Here is a 17,177-nt window from a genome sequence, read left to right on the forward strand (position 1 = left end):
ATTGAGAGAACATGTAGAAAGAATCGAAAGATAAAGAAAATGATGGACTTTAACATGGTTGAGAACGCAAATAACGTTGTCAACAATAATGCAAATATGGGTAATGTAGCTGAAGCTGATCCACCATTAAGGAATTATGTGCTCCCTACTGTTACGGGGATACATTCAAGCATTCATCCTCCAATTGTTGAGGCAAATAATTTTGAGAAAAAAACCTCAATTATTCAGATGGTTCAAAACTGTGTACAATTTGGAGGGACACCAAATGAGGATCCAATTCTACATATCACAAACTTTTTGGAGTTATGTGCGACATTTAAAATGAATGGGGTGAGTAACGATGTTGTACGATTGAGACTATTCCCATTTTCACTAAGGGACAGAGCTAAGAGTTGGTTGAATTCTTTACAAGCCAATTCTATACTTACTTGGGAAGATTTGGCTCAGAAGTTTCTTGGTAAATATTTTCCTCCTGCTAAGTTAGCCAGAATTAGAGGAGAGATTAACAACTTCCATCAACTGGATGGGGAGTCTTTGTATGATGCATGGGAATGATTTAAGGAATTGCAAAGGATATGCCCACATCATGGAATAGAGAAGTGGCTGTTAGTGCATACTTTTTATAATAGTTTGGAGGGAAATACAAGAACAATTATAGATGTAGCATCGAGAGGAGCATTTATGAGAAAAATAGTGCTAATGAAGCATATGAACTTTTGGAAGAGATGGATATGAATAATTATAATTGGCCTACTGAGCGAGAGAATAAGAAAGTAGCGGGAGTATTAGAAGTTGATCCAATTGCGCTATTGACCGCTCAAGTAGCATCATTAACCAAACAATAGCAGCAAACTAATCTCTCCGCGCAAGCAATGCAAGTGCAGAATGTCATGAGTTGTGAGATTTTTGGAGGACCTCATTCTTATGAACAATGCCCGAGCACAACTAGTTGCTCACAGATGTAAACAATATGCCCTTGGAATAGGCACAAGTTATAGGTAATTTTTCAAGACCTGCACCCAACACTTACTCAAATTCTTATACACATTCCTGGAAAAATCATCCTAATCTGTCTTAGAAAAATAATCAAGGGTGACAACCACAATATTCGCAGTACCCACCTCAACAAGCCCCTCATCAACCAACTTATGGATTGCATGCTAGACCCTATTATGATCCAAACCCACGCCCATCTCATCCACCACCTCCTCAAATGAACCCACCAATAATTCAGCCAAATCAATTAAATCGATTCATGACAAAGACAAGGTCTTCAATTAGAAGTTTAGAGAAACAAATTGGTCAATTGGCTCATATGTTTTCTAGCAGACAGCAAGGGAATTTGCCTGGTTCCACAGAGGTAAATCCTAAAGAGTAGTGTAATGCGATATCATTGAGGAGTGGGACTAAGTATGATGGACCTACAGTGGATGACAAGGGGAATGTAATGGCCCAACTATTTCTAAGACCTTGGACCATTAAAACTATTAGACATAGCTACTATTTTGGGAAAGATACATAAGAAATAATATAACTTTATTAAAACTCAAAATATTGTATCAAATACATAATAACAGAAAATATGGCATGGGTACCCATTGTTTTAAAAAAAAACATAAAACATAACTTTAATTCAATTGTTAAAAACTAAATGCGGAACTACAAAAGAGACATAATTAAAAAGACTAAAATAAACGTCATCCTCGATCGACACGCAGTCCACTCATTCCATTCATCCTCAACACACAAGCCAAGCTACCAAGAATCATTCCGCCTTCCATATTCATTTTCCTGCATCACACTAAAAATAAAGAAATGAGCCTAATGCCCAGCAAGGAAAATCTACTAAGAACATACATCATAAATCATAAGACTATAATATAAACATACACTATAAAACATATGGCTATACAAAAAAAAAACATATATCATAATGGCCATCATTCTTCTTGGGGTGTAATGACCCACTAATCTAGACTATTTGGACCATTAACGAAACTATACATAAAACTTACATTTTTACGAAAATACCATAATTTATTGAATAACTTGCAAAATAAGAGTTATTTACAAAGTAAGTACCAAAACGGATATGGGATCCCATTGTCTTTAAAACAAAAACATAATTTAAAATAATAAGACATTACATAATTAGTGCGGAAAATACATATAAAAAGACATAAAACTGAAACTACATCCTCGAATCGATTAACGCTCGGCCCCTTGCCTCCATTCATCATCGATACACATCCTCCAAGCGTCACGAATCTTTCCACCTCTAAAGCTTATTTTCCTGCACATAAACAGAAAGGAGTGAGCCTAATGCCCAGCAAGGAAAATCTAACACAAAGTCATATACATAATTTCATAAGAAAACATAAAGACTAAACATAACACATATAACATACACTTATTATAATGGCCATTATTACTTGGGGTCCCATAGACTAAACAAGCATATGCCCATGGGATTAGTGGGGTCCTACTAGCTAAGTAGGTCATATGCCCATAACCCATTTGGGGTCTTGTTAGTCATATGGGTCATATGCCCAAGCCTACAAACATACACATATACATATCATAACACTTTTAATAACATAAAACATATAGATAACATAAGCACATAACATATTGATTCTAGCCTATTTTCCTTACCAAAGTTACCGGGATTATGGACTGAGTTGGGACTTTTTGGAACACTCCTAAAACCATAAGAAAGAGTGAGTCTAAAGAAAGGAGATGAAATGAAAGAGATGGAAAGACTAAACCATAAAACATACTTACCGACTTATATGCTTAAGAGCTTGGATTCCCTAACCAAAATAAGAATGAGGTTAGGGGACTGAGTAGAAGGTTTTGAGAAAGGAAATAACATGAAATAAATGAAATAGAGTTTTGGTTTTACCTCAAGACTTGCAAGATCAATCTAACCTCCACCGAAATACTATAGAACTCACTTCCCAAAGTGTTTGATAAGCTTATGATGTTTAAGCTTATAGTTTTTCCCAAACCAAGTGTTTACACTCTCACACTCACTTAACACTAGCAGCTTCTGAACTTAGAGCAAATGGTGAATAATGGCTGGGTACTAGGTTCTATTTATAGAGTTTGGGAATGAAAATATCTTGATTTTACTTGAATAAAAATAATGGCTTTTTAGGTGAAAATCATTTGAATAATCGTTCAGCAGAGGCTGAAGACTCGTTTAAAAGATGCTGGACTGTTGAAGGAGTTTGAATGGATGAAAGGAAATGAATTCAAAAACATTTGAAAACATACTGGAGGAGGCGATATATCGCCCCCTATAGGCGATATATCGCCTGGACCTTTGTTCCCGAGGCGACCGTGCATCGACTCGTGTTTTCCGTATCTACGTGCTGCGATATATCGCCCCCCATAGCTGCGATATATCGGCATACGCTGAATATTTAAACACGAATTTACACATTTTTAGCTAAGTTTGAATGGAGTAAACAGCCTTGACTAAGCCCTCAACGTACTCAAGGCTACTGACTGACCCTATAACATTCAAACTTTACCCTTATTTAATTTAATCCTCAAAAATACTTAATCCTTAATTACCATTCATAACATGTGCTTAAAATCCTATTGGTTGATATCTAAACCTTATAATATAACAAATACTATCCTTAATATCAGTCATATAATCAAACCTTAGGTTATACTTAATATTCTTAAACTATAGGTTAAACATAGAAAATCTATAAGTACTACTATGAGTGTCCAAATAACTCCCGGTCTGAACCAAAAATCCATAGTAACAAAGATAACACTAAACATACTATAATACTACTAACAATTAGCTAAGTAAAGTTCTTGGACTCTACATGGGGCTTGCTAGCTAGGCAAATCATATGCCCATAGATTTACGGGGCTTTTTATCTAAACAAATCATATAAATTTATGGGGCTTGTTATCTAAACAAATCATATGCCCAAGGAATATATTCTTAGGACTTGTTATCTGAACAAGTTATATGCTTGTTATCTAAACAAATCATATACCCAAGAACTAAAAACATATCATACATATACATATCATAGCATAAACATATCATAACATAACATATCATAACATAAACATAACATATAAGCACATAAAATCTATCATATTTTCCTTACCAAAAGTGAGGATATTTGAGAACAAGAACGGGATTAGAAAACTCCTATAAACCAAGAGTAGAAAAAGGTGAGAATCTCTAAGAATAGAGATGAATATGAAAACTAAACCATCAAGAAGAAACTTACCAAGAAGGACCTTAAGTTTCCAGAACTTAAATACCTAATCAAGAATCATAAACAAGAGTTAGGATCTGAATAAAAGAAACTAAAGAAAACTAAAGGATTATAAATAACTGAACTTAAGGAATAGGAATACCTTGGTTGATCTTATAAATTGATCTAAACCTCAACACCGAAATCACACTATATCTCACTTCCCAAGTGTTTAGAAAGCTTAGAATGATAAAGCTTTTATCCCAAACCCAAGTGTATCTCTCTATACTAACACTAGCACCTTGGAGGCTCTGATCAAGTACTTGAAGAATGAAGAAAATGGCTGAGCACTAGGTCCTATTTATAGATTTTGAGGAGTGAAACTATCCTATTAAAACAATACTTAAATCCTTAAATAAACATGATTATGAAAAGTGTCATGCTCTTAGTGGTTCTGGAAGATTCTAGAGTTTTTAGGACTTTCTTTTATTTAAAAAAATGCTTAATTTCATTCTAACTATAATCCAAATTTAAAATTAAATAAAATAGAATCCTAACTTCTAACTTCCTAAATCTCATAACTCTAAACTCACCTGTAGTAAAATCAACATAACTAGAACTATAGCATTCCAATTTAGACTATCTTTATACCGTTAGAAACCTAATTCAATTATCTACAACTTTCTAGAAATACTATTTTTCGAAATACATAATATAACTGGGTCAAAAATAGGTCGGAAGTTACAATACCCTAAAGTTACAGAAAATCTATTTAATTATCTAAATAACAACCTAATCCACAAATATCTTAACTAACCATAAAATAACAAACTCTAATTCCTTAGGCTGATTTCAAATTTACTAAGCCCAAAATCTTATTGGGCTTTTGGGCTTTTTGTAGGCTCGATCCATGACACTTTTTAATAATATCATAATTAATTTATTCTTATGCAATCACCCCATTTTCCACAAACAAGACTACTAATATCATAAACCTGTACTATACTATAATAATCATAACTACTAAAAAAATTAAACCTTATGTTATAATTAATAATCTTAAACTATAGATTAAACTTATAAAATCCATAATTGTTGCTATGAGTTTCCAACCAAGTCTCAACTTGAACCAAAATCCACAAAATCTAACATACTACAACTAATACTAACTACTACTACTACTATCTAACTAGTTAAGTAAATATTCAGGGACTCTACAATTCTGCCCCACTAAAAAGAATTTCGTCCTCGAAATTTACTTACCAAAAAATTTCGGATACTGTGCTATCATGTCCTCCTCCAACTCCCATGTTGCCTCTCGTTTAGAACTATTACTCCATAGGACCTTGACTATCGGAATACTCTTAGACGATAATTCCTTCGTCCCTCTATCCAAGATGCTAACCGATCGTTCCTCATAACTCAAGTCTTTCTTAAGTGCTATCGTATCATACTTGAGGACGTGAGATGGGTCTCACACGTATCTACGCAGCATCGAGATGTGGAACACATTATGGCTATCTGCTAGAACTGGCGGTAGGGCTAATCTATATGCAACTGCTCCCACTTTGTCCAATATCTCAAAAGGTCCTATAAACCAGGGACTAAGCTTTCCTTTCTTCCCGAACTACTTCACACCTTTCATATGAGATATCTTTAGGAAGACTTGATCTCCAACTTTGAATTCCACATCACGCCGCTTGGTATCCGCATATCTTTTCGGATGGCTCTGAGCAGTGAGCATACGCTTTCTAATCAGTGCTACTGCATCCTGAGCTTCTCTAATAGCTTCGGGACCAAGAAGCTGCCTTTCTCCTACCTCGCCCCAATGTAATGGCGATCGACATCTCCTTCCATAAAGCAACTCATAGGGTGTCATCCCGATCGTTCACTGGTAGCTATTGTTGTAGGAGAATTCTATCAACGACAAATACTTACTCCATGATCCTCTGAAATCAAGTACACAAGCGCGCAAAATATCTTCTAAAATCTGTATGGTACGCTCGGACCGACCATCGGTCTGTGGATGAAATGTTGTACTAAGACTTAACTTGGTACCCATAGCTTGTTGCAAGCTTCCCCAAAATCTCGATGTAAACACTGATCCCCTATCGAACACTATAGTCTTAGGGATACCATGCAGTCGTACTATCTCCTGAACATAAATGTATGTGTACTGATTTGCTATGTATGTAGTCTTGACAGGCAGGAAATGAGCTGACTTGGTTAGTCTATCTATTACTACCCAAGGCGAGTCGTGATGCTTACTTGTTCGTGGTAGTCCTGTCACAAAATCCATAGATGTGTCGTCCCATTTCCATTGTGGAATACTAAGTGGTTGCAATAAGCCTGCAGGCCACTGATGTTCTGATGTCACTTTCTGGCATACTAAGCATTTAGACACATACTCCGCTTCATCTTTCTTCATTCCTGGTCACCAATATAATGCTTTAAGGTCGTGAGTCATCTTGGTCGATCCTGGGTGAACTGAATATGGGGTATTGTGTGCTTCTTCTAAGATCTTCATCTCAATCCCTTGATCATTCGGCACGCATACCCGATCCTTATATCTCAATAACTCCTGTCCTGATATCAAGAAATCTGTGGCCTTGCCTTCTTTAACTGCATCTGTATGTGCTACTAATGTGTCATCATGCCCTTGCCCAATCCGTATATCTTCTAACAGACTTGACTGAATGGAAAAGTTAGCCAATTTACCAATGACTAATTCTATTCTTCCATTGATCAGCTCCTGCTGCAGTGGCTTTTCTATTCCAGCTAACGCTGCTAAACTTCCATAGCTCTTCCTACTCAACGCATCAACAACTATGTTTTCCTTTTTGGGTGGTATAGGATTTCGCAGTCATATTCCTTCACTAAATCTAACCACCTGCGCTGCCTCATGTTAAGCTCCTTTTGAGTGAAGAAATACTTTAAGCTTTTGTGGTCCATACAAATCTCACACCGTTCTCCATAAAGATAATGGTGCCAGATTTTTAATGCAAAGACCACCACTGCCAACTCCATATCATGCGTTGGATAGCATTACTCGTACTCCTTCAGCTGCCTTGAGGCGTAGGCTATTACCTTGTCATTCTACATCAGCACACAACCGAATCCTTGCTTCAACGCATCACAATAGACTACAAACTTATCGTTGGGTGTCGGCACACAAAGTACTAGTGCTGAGCATAGCTTATCCTTAAGCAACTGGAATCTCTCTTCACACTTATCCATCCAGTTAAACCTTTGTTGCTTTCGGGTCAAGTTGGTGAGTGGAGTGGCTATCTTAGAAAAGCCCTTTACAAACCTTCAATAATAACCTGCTAATCCCATAAAACTTTTTACCTCAGACGCGTTCTTTAGTCTTGGCCAATCCTTCACAACCTCTACCTTAGATGGGTCTACAGCAACTCCTTCCTTGGATACTATGTGGCCAAGGAACGCTACTTACGAAAGCCAAAATTCACACTTCTTGAACTTGGCGTAAAGTTGATGGTCCTTTAGTCATAACAAGGTCATCCTTAAATATTCCTCGTGCTTGACTTTGTCTTTTGAGTACACCAAGATGTCATCGATGAACACTACAATGAATTTGTCTAAATAATTCTTGAAGACCCTATTCATTAAATCCATAAACGCGGCTGGAGCGTTGGTAAGACCAAAGGACAAAACTAGAAACTCGTAATGTCCATAACGAGTTCTAAAAGTTGTCTTGGGAATATCCTCTTCTCGTACCTTGAGCTAGTGATACCCAGACCCTAAATCAATCTTTGAAAACACAATTGCTCCTCGTAGTTGATCAAACAAGTCATCAATTCAGGGTAGCGGGTATTTATTCTTAATTGTCACCTTATTCAGCTCACAGTAATCTATACACATCCGCATGATTCGGTCCTTTTTCTTCACAAATAGAACCGATGCTCCCCATGGAGAATGGCTTGGTCTGATGAAACCCAAATTTAAGAGTTCTTCTAACTACATCTTTAACTCCTTGAGTTCGGTAGGTGCCATCCGGTATGGTGCCTTGGAGATAGGCTTGGTGCCCGGTACTAGTTCGATTGTGAAGTCAATTTCCCGAGTCGGCGGCAGCCCTGGTAAGTCGTCAGGAAATACCTCTGGGAATTCCTTTATAATGTGGACGTCTCCAACCTTTAGTGGTGTTTCCTTTACCACATCTGTGATGCTGGCTAAGAATGTGTGACATCCTTTCTCTAGCATTTGCTGAGCTTTGAGAGATGAAATAAGCGGCGTACGTAGTCCTGAAACCTTTCCCTTAAAGCATAGTCTTTGACCGTCAGGAGTCTGGAACGTCACTTTCTTGCATTTGCAATCGATGGTTGCGCCAGGCCTTGCTAGCCAATCCATGCCCGGTATCACGTCAAAGTCTTTAATCTATAGTTCTATCAAGTCTCCTTCTAGTTCTACATCCTCAATTCTGATCAGTACGCCTCGTACTATTCGTGATGGTAGGACTACTTCACCCGAAGGCAATTCTGTTACAAACCTAGTTCTAAATCGTTCATAAGGTTTGTCTAATTTCTCTATCATTCCTAATGAGATATACGAGTGTGTGGCTCCCGAATCAAATAATACAGAACATAAATTATCGAGGATGGGAATCTGACCTGTGACCACTTTATTGCTAACTTCAGCTTCTCCCTGGGTTAAGGCAAAGACTCTAGCAGGAACTATCTTGTCATCCTTTTTCTCCTCTTGCTTAAGCTGGGGACATTGCCTCCTTTGGTGACCTTCCTGACCATAGTTGAAGCATCCCTTGGTGTTTGGACAACACTCACCAGGATGTTTCTTTTGGCCTTAGAGCATTGCAGGTATTCTACATAACCCGGCCTATTTCCTCCATTGTTTGTCCGTGCTCTTTTATTGTTGTCGGACTACTTGTTGTCAGGATGCCTTATCTTCTGACCATTATTGTTGTTAGGCTGATGATTGTTGTTGTCATTGTTCCGACCATTCTGAGGTTGACTCTGCTGCTTAGGCGCAGGCTTACTAGCTTCCTCCTTACTAACATTCCCTTGAAGCCTTTCTACTTCTATAGTTGTTTCTAGAACATCGGCATACGCAGTAATTCCAGGATTTGCTAGCTTAACCCCTAGTTCAATCTTTGGTCTAAGTCCTCTAACGAACTTGGTAACTCTCAGAAAGTCAGTCGGAACCATCCCTGGTGCAAACTTAGCTAATCGATCGAACTATCAAGCATACTCTTCTACCTTCAAGCTGCCTTGCTTTAGACTAGCGAACTCCTCGACCCTTGTAGCGATGACTGTCGAGTTGTAGTATTTCTTGTGAAACAGCTCCACAAATCTGGTCCATGTCATGGTGGCGACATCGTGAGTCTGCTGAACTAAGTCCCACCATATTCTAGCATCCTTCTTAAGCAGTGACAAAATGCAGGATATGTGGTCTGCGTTGCCGAGGTTCGTGTGTACTAGGATCGGCTCTACATTTCTGAGCCATTCTTTCGCTTCGAAGGGGTCAGTTGTCCCTTCAAAGTTTGGAGCATGTTGTTTATGAAACTGGTCGTAAATTGGCTCCATGTGCTGAGCTAGGTAGGGCGCATAGTTTTCCATTGGCCATCCCCCATAAGGACCTACTTGATGGGGTGCTTGAGCCGCTGTTTGAGGCTGTGGTTGCGGCGGAGGTGGAGGCTGAGTCTGAGTCTGCTGTCGCTATTGCTGCAGTAATTCCTCCACTTGCTGTCGAAGTCTAACAATCTCTGTGGTATTGTCAATTGGCGGTGGTGGCACACTTTCATTAGCAGCAGCATTGGTTGCACGCCTTCCCCTTCTTCTAACTGGAGGGGCTTCATAGCGACGCTGGAGGCATTGGCGTTCGTGCCTGCAGACCTTCTGAGCGACATCTTTGACAAAGCTCTAATAGTCGAGGAAACATATTAGAACTTACCCTAATAGGCTCTAAGGCAAAAACTTAATGTAAGCAAACATAACTCGAACCTATTAATTATGACTTCTTATGAAAAGAATTATATAAGCCTTCTTTATAATTAGGGTGTGTTTCTAAACTTAGAAAAATAAGTCGTCTTTATTATTTTCTAAGTGTGTTTCTAATCATCCTATATGACTTAATTCTCAGGCTCGAAACTTGTCATTGTTCCAAAGTTAACCATATTGAGGGAGGGATGGGATCAGTAAAATCGTTCCCACTACTATGGCCCCCTAACTCTCAATATAGAACCTAGTTCATTGATTTGTATCCACCCTCACCGAACTTGGTCATTATTTATTAAATTTATTATTTATTATGATTGTGAAAGAAAATCAAACTCATACATGTCATTCAAAAATAAAAATTATATTAATTTGTAAAAAGGTTTTCACTATATACAATCATAATTGCAAAATAATAAATAAAGAAATAAACTATAACACATAAACATAATAACTATAACATAAACACTTACATTGACGGTTAGATTCAGAGCTTGAGCGTGTGTATCAAGGAAAACTTCATGGATATGAACTGTTGCTCTGATACCAACTGTAATGACCCAACTATTTATAAGACCTTGGACCATTAAAACTACTAAACATAGCTACTATTTTGGGAAAGATACATAAGAAATAATATAACTTTATTAAAACTCAAAATATTGTATCAAATACATAATAATAGAAAATTAGGCATGGGTACCCATTGTTTTAAAAAAAAAACATAAAACATAACTTTAATTCAATTGTTTTAATCATAATTCAAAAGACTAAAATAAACGTCATCCTCAATTGACACGCAGTCCACTCATTCCATTCATCCTCAACACACAAGCAAAGCTACCATGAATCCTTCTGCCTTCCATATTCATTTTCGTGCATCACACTAAAAATAAAGGAATGAGCCTAATGCCAGCAAGGAAAATATACTAAAAACATACATCATAAATCATAAGACTATAATATAAACATACAATATAAAACATATGACTATATAAAAAATAAAAAAACATATATCATAATGGCCATCATTCTTCTTGGGGCTTGCTAGCTAGGCAAATCATATGCCCATAGATTTACGGGGCTTGTTATCTAAACAAATCATATAAATTTATGGGGCTTGTTATCTGAACAAATCATATGTCCAAGGAATATATTCTTAGGACTTATTATCTGAACAAGTTATATGCTTGTTATCTAAACAAATCATATACCCAAGAACTAAAAACATATCATAGCATAAACATATCATAACATAACATATCATAACATAAACATAACATAACATAAACATAAACATAAACGTAACATATAAGCACATAAAATCTATCCTATTTTCCTTACCAAAAGCTAGGATATTTGAGAACAAGAACGGGATTAGAAAACTCCTATAAACCAAGAGTATAAAAAGGTTAGAATCTCTAAGAATAGAGATGAATATGAAAACTAAACCATCAAGAAGAAACTTACCAAGAAGGACCTTAAGTTTCCAGAACTTAAATACCTAATCAAGAATCATAAACAAGAGTTAGGATCTGAATAAAAGAAACTAAAGAAAACTAAAGGATTATAAAGAATTGAACTTAAGGAATAGGAATATCTTTGTTGATCTTATAGATTGATCTAAACCTCAACATCGAAATCACACTATATCTCACTTCCCAAGTGTTTAGAAAGCTTAGAATGATAAAGCTTTTATCCCAAACCCAAGTGTATCTCTCTATACTAACACTAGCACCTTGGAGTCTGATCAAGTACTTGAAGAATGAAGAAAATGGCTGAGCACTAGGTCCTATTTATAGAGTTTGAGGAGTGAAACTATCTTATTAAAAAAAAATACTTAAATCCTTAAATAAACATGATTATGACAAGTGTCATGCTCTTAGTGGTTTTGGAAGATTCTAACTATAATCCAAATTTAAATTTAAATAAAATTGAATCCTAACTTCTAACTTCTAACTTCTAACTTCCTAAATCTCGTAATTCTAAACTCACCTATAGTAAAATCAACATAACTAGAGCTGTATGATTCTGATTTAGACCATCTTTATACCGTTAGAAAGATAATTCAATTATCTACAACTTTCTAGAAATACTATGTTTCGAAATTCATAATTTAACTGGGTTAAAAATAGGTTGAAAGTTACAGTACCCTAAAGTTACGGAAAATCTATTTAATTATCTAAATAATAACCTAATCCACAAATATCTTAATTAACCATAAAATAACAAACTCTAATTCCCTAGGCTGATTTCAAATTTACTTAGCCCAAAATCTTATTGGGCTTTTGGGCTTTATGTAGGCTCGATCCATAACATTTTTTAATAATATCATAATTAATTTATTCTTATGCAATCACCCCATTTTCCACAAACAAGACTACTAATATCATAAACCTATACTATACTATAATAATCATAACTACGAAAAAAATTAAACCTTATGTTATAATTAATAATCTTAAACTATAGATTATACTTATAAATCCATAATTGTTGCTACGAGTTTCCAACCAAGTCTCGACTTGAACCAAAATCCACGGAATATAACATCCTACTACTAATACTAACTAACTACTACTACTATTTAGCTAGTTAAGTAAATATTCTGGGACTCTACATGGAAGAAGAAAGAGGAAGAACAAGTTACTAGTCCAATACAAGAGGAGGTTACTGAAGACCTTCCAAAGACAGATAAGCCAAAATACACGGAGCCTCCACCAAAAATTCTATATCCTCAACAATTTCGAAAGGATAATCTTGATAAACTATTCTCTAAAATTTTGATATCTTTCTAAAACTACACATCAATATCCTGTTTGCTGAGGCACTTGAACAAATGCCTAGTTATGTGAAGTTTATGAATGAAATTTTGTCAAAGAAAAAGAAGCTAGAGGATTATAAGACAGTTGCACTTAATGAAGAGTGCAGCACAATACTTCAGAAGAAACTACCTCCAAAACGTAAAGATCCTGGTAGTTTCAATATCCCATGTTCAATAGGGGGTTCAGTAGAAACAAAGGCTTTATGTGATTTAAGGTCCAGTGTGAATCTAATGCCTCTATCAATCTTTCAGAAGTTGAATTTGGGAGAAGCTCGGCCAACTAATGTGTCTTTGCATATGGCAGATAGATCAGTTAATCACCTCGTGGAGTGATTAAGGACGTATTGGTAAAAGTGGGTAAATTTATCTTTCCTGCGGACTTTATTATTTTAGATATGGAGGAAGATGAAAATATTTCAATAATACTTGGAAGGCCATTCTTGGCTACTGGTAAGGCTTTTATTGATGTCCAAAAAGGTGAGTTAAAGTTGCGAGTGAAAAAAGAGGAAGTAATATTCAATGTTTTTGCAGCAACAGAAATTCCAACGTGTTGTAGGGTTGAAGTAGTAAACCAAGAAGGGAACAAGTTGGAAGTCTCTAAAAAGAGCTCCATAGTAAAAACTGGAATGCGAAAAGGGCCTAATCGGTTAAAAAATAATTTAGTGAAAGAATTCGAATGTTATATGAGCAAGGAAAGTTCCAATAATTTCTAATCACAAGAAACAAGGGCCAACTCATGGTATTATGGCTCTCAAGGATGTCAGGGGAGGACTTGATCCGAGTTGAATATAAAAGAAAACAAGCGTCCAGCTAAATGGCGTTAACAACAGCACAATAGGAGGCATTCCTATATGTAATTTTAGTTTCTAATTTTAATTAGTGGACAGTTTTATTTTGGATTTGTAAAGTTTAGTTATTTTCATTTTATTTATTTTTCAGTTTAAAGTTTGTAAAAAATCGTGAAAAATGTGTTTTTTTATTAGTCAAGGGGCCAAGTTGCGACTTGAACTAGCAAGTCACGACATTATCAAAGTCAGAGAGCTATTTGAAATATAAAGTAGGGGCAGGTCACGACTTGGGCTTATGAGTCGCGACCCTAGGCTGAAACAGAGAGCAAAGAGGTTCTATATATGGGGGCGTGCCGCGACTTGAAGATCTGAGTCGCGGTGCCAGGAAAGGAATCTGCTGAAGAAATTAGAGGCGGGCCATGACTTGAATAGACTCGGTCGCGACACGCCTACGTCAGACTGAAGAAAAAGGCTTGAAACTCGCTTTTTTCTCAAATCCTCAATCATTTTTCAAATTCTCGCATTCCAAATCAAATTTCTTTAAGAAAAAGCTCTACAAATTTTCCCTCTTTTCTTCTATTTCAAATTCTTTTCATCTATTTTTCTAATCTCTACTTCATATATCTTATTGATTGCTTCCATTTTTTTCCCTAACCCTAATTTGTGTTCTATTGGTGCTCATTTAGGAATTGAAGGAGGATTAAAGGGTGGCAGATTTTTCAACTTTCAAGGCTTGTAAATTTTTCTTTTTGAAGTTTTCCTTGAGTTTCATTTATATTAAGAGATTGCCTTGGATTTTTGGACTGTTTGTTGGTATATTGGGTGTTATTGGGTGATATTTTTTTGAAGTTTTTAGTAAGGAAATTTCAGAGTTTTAGGGGAAGTGCTACAAAAACTTTTGTGTGCCATTTTTGAAAAATTGTGTAGGTATGGGACCAAGGAAACAACCCACTAGAGCAACATCTTCAAGGAATACTAGTCGCCCTTCCTCATCCCATTCCCAACCACCCCAAACCCAGCCAAACCCGCCAACACCTCAACAAATTTTAGAATATGATCTCTCGTGCTTCATTAAAAAGGATGCCCATGATCTTTATCAAAGGCTATACCAGCGGCCAGTTATTCAAGAGTGTGGGATGGACATTAAAGAAGAATTATACCCTAATGACATTTATCATATTATTAGGGATGAAATTTTATGCCGAGGTTGGCAATTTTTTGTGGACGATAAGATGCCAAAAGCCAATTGCTCCTTGGTTTATGAGTTTTACGCTAATTTTCCTGGGACTGTAAATAGAAAGGTGTTTGTTAAGGGCGTTTCAGTTGAATGTGCCATTGATAATATTGATGCATTATTTAATGTACCTAAGTTATCTCCAGAAGAGGATGAGTATTATCAATTGGCATATCATAGTGAGGTAAATTGGACTGAGGTGGCTGAGACCTTAGGAATTTCTGGTGCTTCCTTTGTTATACAGAATGGGGAGCCGAAATATTTAAGAAGATACCAAATGAATGTCGTAGCTAAAGCTTGGACTCTTTTTGTGAGTGCGCGTCTTATGCCAAACACCCACTTATCTGAAGTGAGGACTGATAGGTGTCTTTTGGTGTATGCCATTATGACAAGGCTTTCCATTGATATCGGGCGAGTTATTTGCCAAAGCATGAGGGATTTATGTAGGTTAACCGATACTGCTGGGTTGGGGCATGGTTCCATGATTACTGATTTGTGTAATTTTTGGGAGGTGCCGAAATATCTTAGTGATATTTTTCAGAAGGTGATGGGGGCTATTTCTCGGGCTACAGTGAATAAATTCAATTCCCCATCCTTAGAGCCACCATTACCGATACCCATAAATGTAAGAGTTGGTAGAGAAGGAGAAGCAGTTGAGGAGCCCATACCAGCCAATGATCAAACAGAGGGAGTGCGGGCAGCTGAGGAAGAGAGAAGAGAAGAATGTCCTCAATATTTGGCATTGGAGGCTCCACCGGATCCACACTTGGCCCTACTAGATTACATCATTCAGCAGAACCAGCATACGCACAATTATTTGGGCGAGCTTCATAATTTTCTAGAGCTCAAGTTGATAGACAGAACGAGTTGGTTTACCGATGGTCAAACCAAGAGGCAAACCTCCAGTACTTCCCTTATCCACTGCCTTGGCATCCATTTCCAGACCCACCAGGTAAGTTTTCTATCTCACTTGTTTTCATCCCTGAATTTCATTATGCTGCAAAATAAGATTCAGTGGTCAACCCACGTTTAGTTACAAAATCAAACATGTTTGAATTTTTTTATTTTTTTTGTGGGAGGCGGCACTATGGACTTGTGGATATTGATTGAGCCAAGAAAGGGAATCCTTACTAAAGAATGTTGGGTGATCTCGTACGCAGTACAACGCATGGAGCCATAGTTGTATTAATTTTATTTTATGCATTTATATTATTATTTTTGACTTTTTTTTAATTTAAAGTTGATCAATCAAACATATGACCTCATTAATAGTTGGATACTGCTTTAATTTCATTTTCTTTTATACTAATACATTTATTTTTATGCTTTATCAAATATGATTTGATAAAAAATATTTTATCAAATATAAATGATAAAAATTAACACAAATAAATTAAAATTATAAAAAATAATCTCAAAATAATAAAAATAGGTACTAAAAAAAGTATAAAAGATAAAATATGGTCTACAAATAAAGTTTTACAAATATATGGGAAAAAAGCTCCCATAAAAATATGCCATAAAAAACTTTAAAAGAAAAAACTGCCATATTTTTCAAAGTTTATAAAAAAAATCTCATATTTGGTGTAATTTCCTCGTGAAATTTCCCATTTGATTATAAGCTCATTGGACTTAAAATCAATGCCTGTATTATTTTTTATTGATTTAATTAATTAAATAATTATTTAAATCTTTTATCAAATTAATTATTTATAATTTGGACCTTGATTTAAACTTATTTATTAATTTAGATACCAATTTATCTTAATTAATAAATTTTTCCATACTTTCTCTTTTCTTCTCTAAATTGTATAACTCTGTGAAACTATCCAAAATTGACCTGGTCAACTTTGATAATTCTAATTGATAATTAAATCAATTAATTGAGACTATCTAGATGATTTTATCCAAGGTACAGTGGGGATCATGGGCTTATGAAATCAAGCTCCAATAAGTTATCATAAATCTAACAAATAAATTTACTAATTTATTAATTCCTCGTGACTCCACTAAAGACTCGGAATTGCACTCTTGAATTCATAGAATGCTATATAACAAATATAGATACGCTATTAATTATCCATTGTTACAACCATAATTGTCACTCAATCTTCTATAGATGGTCTA

At 36.0% G+C, this 17,177-nt stretch overlaps 1 non-coding gene across 1 annotated transcript; it reads right to left on the reverse strand.

Annotated features, from left to right (window-relative positions):
• Window positions 1-486: 486 nt before the first annotated feature.
• On the reverse strand, window positions 487-593 carry LOC133833432 (small nucleolar RNA R71). Its single transcript, XR_009892812.1, has one exon. It is a non-coding gene; the product is annotated as a small nucleolar RNA R71 (small nucleolar RNA).
• Between the last annotated feature and the right edge of the window lie 16,584 nt (window positions 594-17,177).

Source organism: Humulus lupulus, chromosome 4 (genome assembly GCF_963169125.1).
Source record: "Humulus lupulus chromosome 4, drHumLupu1.1, whole genome shotgun sequence".
Classification (NCBI taxonomy): Eukaryota; Viridiplantae; Streptophyta; class Magnoliopsida; order Rosales; family Cannabaceae; genus Humulus; species Humulus lupulus.